Source organism: Egretta garzetta, unplaced genomic scaffold (assembly GCF_000687185.1).
Source record: "Egretta garzetta isolate BGI_Z169 unplaced genomic scaffold, ASM68718v1 scaffold228, whole genome shotgun sequence".
NCBI classification, from domain to species: Eukaryota; Metazoa; Chordata; class Aves; order Pelecaniformes; family Ardeidae; genus Egretta; species Egretta garzetta.
Window position 1 is genome coordinate 1,009,803 of NW_009260758.1, and position 5,075 is coordinate 1,014,877.

Genomic DNA, 5,075 nt, shown 5'->3' on the forward strand with positions numbered 1-5,075 from the left:
TGCCCCCTTAACGGGTGTTGGAGAGAGGGAAGTTCCTCCTTGGATGCTATAAAATAAAAGAGCAGGATTCGGCCCCTTCCAGCAGCCCGGGGAGGCAGAGGGCAGTGCTGATCACGTGCTTGAATCCCGTTCCAGGAGGGCTGCTAATTGTAAATTTGAGCATGCAAAGGATTAATTGCCAGCAGGTGTCAAAGATAAGAAATTTCCCTCTGATCTGGGCAGGGGGTAACTTTGTGTATTTTCTTGTATTGTTCTCCTCTTACCATTGTTCACTGGAACATAAAATGAACCTCTACGTGAGGGAAGGGGATAACTAATTTTCCTGCCACCAGAATAGGAAAAAAACCAATTTGTCGGTGCAAGTCTTCAAAGGGGAGAAATTGTTAATTAGGAAATTACTACATGAAAAAATGTAATTGTGAAGGCCAGACAGTTCTTAAAAGCTAGCGCGCAGTTTTACAACCTGCCCGCAGCAAAGGGTTATACATCATCTGCCCCAGCAATTTACTCGGGCTCCTCGCCTGCCTGCATTGTAGGCAAATGAGTGAATTTAGGCAATTAGTAGGGCTGGCGATTGCCAGGGCCCCCCCAGTCATTGCCAGCTCCTCATCTGCTTGTGGCTGCCCTTCTCTCTCCGTCTCTGGGTGCAGGTCTCCGCCTGGGAGATCCACGCACGTCAACCGGAGGTCCTGCCACCATCACTGCTCCTTGCTGGGCCGTGGGAGGAAGCGGGAGGCAACGCAGATCCTAACTAAACGCTTTAATTAAGGGGCTAGTCCCCAAGGAGAGCAAATGGAGAACAAACCGAGCAAATGGAGAAGGAAAGCACCTTTAGAAGGTGGTTTCCCCCTGAGAGAAGGGGTTAAGGGAATCTTAGTAGATAAGATGCTGCGTAATAATTGTCTAGATTGCTGTGTAGCCCAGAGAGCCAAATTGATAGTGCTCAAATGTTTTGCTAACTCTTGTGCGAACTAACTGAGGCAGGAAGATTTGTGGCTCCTTACGAAGGACACTTCTTGATAAGAACCAGGAATTTACCTTAAGAACTGGCTTAAACCAACCCTGCAGTTTGGGCAAGAGCCAAGGAGCAACTGAGTCTGCGCAAGAACAAGGGTTACTCGCGGTGACGAAGAGGAGCCATCAGCCTTCATCCCCACGACCCCGACGACCACCGCAAGGAGGCACTGAGCAAGCGCAGTTGGGAGGGACTTATGGAAATGACCTCTTGAAACTAATTTTAATACAAAGTGGGGACAGGTTATGCATATGTATAGGCGTATTGGGAAACTTCATGCATACGTAACACTTTGCTACATAGAAACAGGACAAGCTGCCGCGTGGAGGTGGGCACAACTTTGGTGGGACTGCCCCCTGTGCTGCCCAGCGCTGAATAAACATACCTACTGTACAGTCTTACAGATTGGGGAGTCTGTGTCCGCACATAGAATCATAGAATCACTTTGGTTGGAAAAGACCTTTAAGATCATTGAGTCCAACCTTTAACCTAACCCTGCCATCCCACCACTAAACCATAGAATCATAGAATGTTTTGGGTTGGAAGGGACCCCTAGAGGTCATCTAGTCCAACCCCCATGTCCCTAAGCACCTCATCTATCCTTCTTTTAAATACCTCCAGGGATGAGGACTCTACCACCTCCCTGGGCAGCCCATTCCAGAGCCTGACAGCCCCCAAGATCTGGATTGCCTTTTTCCTTTTGTCTTTGCGGAGACCAGAGGGAGAGCGGTTTCTGTAAGGGATTGATACGGGCAGGGCCTTTGCTCTGCTTGCAAAGTGAGCGAGCTTGCTTTCAATGTGCTGCACTGGAGCATCCGTGAAAGGAATTACTGCTGAGAAATAGCACTCTGTAAATTCAATCATCGCTTCATCATTTCGGTATGCAAAAGCAAAGTTGTGGCACCCCTGTAATAATGGCAAAGCGAATGGAGCGGCCAGAGATAATTTAACTACATGGTGAACACCGAAGTTGGCTGATTGGGCTGTTCCAGTAGATGTGGCTCCTTTACGTGAGCTTCTAATGCAGTAGATGATGCCACTAGCTGTGGTTCCTTGATGTGGGGGAAAAAATGCTGGTACTTGGAGTCATAAAATAATACGGGTTTAGGAGTTTTGCCATCGCCCTCAACGGGAGCTGAGGCACAGTCATTAACTGGGAACCTCTATACAGCAGTTATACTGATGAAAATGGACAATGGACCTTTTGGATTTATTTAAAAATAAATTTTAAAAAAGCACTGCCTGTAGCCTTACATGCCTTTGCGAGCATAAGGCTGCCAGCCCACACACCCCATAAAAAAGCCAACACTTTGTTTTAAATTAGCGCCCAACTTCTTGCCAAAGAAAACAGAAGCGAGCCAGTCATCTGAGTTTCTCTGTCTCTGATCTCCCAACAGGCCACATCGGCTGAGCATCAAAAGCAAATGCCTGTAAGGAAGGACGTTTGTTCAGTGCAGAAGAACCACACTTCTTGTGCGCATCTGCTGAACAGTAAGTCTTGACTAACCATCCAAGAAATGAGAGATCCCGGTGCTTTTTGCATGCCTTCTGTTAAAAGCAGGCTGTACATCTTTGACTGATAGATTTAGAAAATAGAAACAGTGCTCAAACGCTGTTTCCTGTCATTCTCCAGTTTTCTTTCTGCAAATTTCATTGTTGGCGCTTGTGAAAAGTCATTAGCAATGAGTCCATTGCGTCCCAAGACAGTAAGGACAGGTTTTAATTATTTTCCCTGTACTGAAACAGTTTCTTAATGGTATTATGGAAATCTTTACATTTTTATTTCAATCCTAAAGTAATTAAGGACAAATTAAGTATCAATGCAATGATGTTTTTCTTCACTTGCTTGTTCGTTCTTTAAACGAACGGTGCTTAGAGGAGCCACTCCCTTGAACAAGTACGCTGAACAAGATCTTAGTCTCCTGAAGGAGCCGAAACTCGCCGTTGGTCTTTGGTCAGTCTCTACCTCTGTTTTGGACCATGTCAGTGCATATCAATAAAGTGAAATAAAAGGAAACGTGACTGACTGAAGTGTAGAGGAAGCTGTAATGGGCATTTCTCATTTTGACAGCTGTCCTTGACATCACGCTCGTCAGTCTTCTCCAAGCCTAACCAAATGATTCCTCTAGTGGAAAGCTTGTAGAGTCTGTTTTCCCAAGCAGCGGAAGAGGTAGCTTTCCATCTGTATAGGTTTATTTTCCTTTATTGTAGTAAAAGGAACACGCACTCAAGCGGAATCTGAAGTCACCGGCAGAAAATGAGGCAGCAAGATAACATGAAGGCAACGGGGGGAGCTGTAAAGGTGTAAGCAATGGATGGAATAGTAATGAGGGAGTTAGATAAAAGACAGGGGATATGTAGCACTTCGAAGAGTAAAAGATAAGCAAAGCAAAACGTCCAGCGAATGTCCCGGTGACAGTATCCCAGCAACAGTAAATTCTGCTTGTGATAGGGCAGGCTGAGAAAAAGCCGGGGACTGATGGTTTTCTAATCTCCTGCCAAAAAAACGTGGTCACTGGTACCACTGCATAATGTTGAGTGTAATGTGTAAAGCTTGGATAGGTATGTATGACTTTTATGCAGCAGCTACTGCCAAGAAAATTATTCAGAGAGAGAGAAGTTGACAGACAGTACTGATGATCTGCATTAGAGCTCTTTGAAGAGGTGTCTGTGGGGCTCCGAGAATTCATCTGACTTCAGTTCAGGTGGAAGATGCTGACAAAGAAGTCACATTGCTGGATGGGCCATTTTAGGGGTCTTTTCCGCACAGAAATGATGTTGGCCTCTCAGCTTATCTGCTACCAAGAAAAAGGAACGGGATGGCTGGTTGCCAAATGGATCCGTTTGTCAACGTAACAGCGTCTTACGAACTAAAATAAATGGGGATTTCCTGTGGATGAGCGTCGGTGTGGCAGTAAAGGGTATCGAATAGAAGATGACTAGCACATTTTTTGAGCAGGAGGAGAAATGAGGCTCATGCAGGTATGTTTGGGTATTCTGCCAGTGTAAGGAAAGAAAGTGATAAATAGTCAGATGTCTCGGAAAAGCCTGAATGGCGGAATAATAGCCATCAGTAGCGAAAGACATTGAATTAGATGGATTCCCACTTCTAGAAGCTTCCTCTGTTTATTATTGATGGCACTGAAAGTTTTATTTTTTTCCTTTTTATACTTCTCCAGTGATCCAGTTAGCGTTTGAACATGCAAAGGCAGGTGATGGAAGGATTCTGGAAAGAAAGTGAAAAATGCCGTAACTGCTCTAGAATAACAGCTGTGCACTGGCGAGGCGGGCAGAGAACTGGAGATAATCCTAAATGACAAAGACTTTGCTTTCCTAGTTATCACTAAAACAAGTTGGAAAGAGTCTCGGGAAATGGCAAGCCACAGGCTTTCTGAATCTCTGAGCCTTTTTTCCCTGATCTAATGCCCTGAATCAGATTTTAAAGGTACCTGAACACCAAGAGGTTCTGATTTGCATGTAGAAAATTCGCTGCTCCTGTATTCAAGCTCTTCCACATCTGTCAAATTGGAAAAGTCTGCCCAGTATCCTCTGGTGATGGATGCTGAAATGGTGCAGTGGTTCCCACAGGGAGAGGGAGGCAATGTCCAGGTGAGTTAAGCATTTCAGAGATGGCTCCACAGTGAAATTGGCTCAGGCAGTGAATCATTTCTGGACTTTCTGAAGGTCATTGAGTCCCCCTGAACTTTTAAAGTTGGCTATTTAATAAAATAAAATAAAAAGGAAGAAATAGTATAGATAAACGTCGGTCAGGTGAGACATCCTAAGAAACGCTCTGGCAGGTCGTGCCCCTTCGGCGACAGCTTTTGGGGAAGAGAGAGCAGTTGGCAGTGCTGCCTTCCCTGATGATGGTTTGAAATGGAAATACCACCTCTCCCTCTTGCAGCATATTTAAGTGGAAGTTCATTGCCCTCCTGGACACCCAGATTTTATAACTGACCCCTGATAAATGACTAAGCTAATCTTCTGTCTCCACTTCTATAAATTAAAGCCCAAAGACCAGCTGAAGGCAGCTACTTTTTGAGTGGAAGAGACCAGGCTG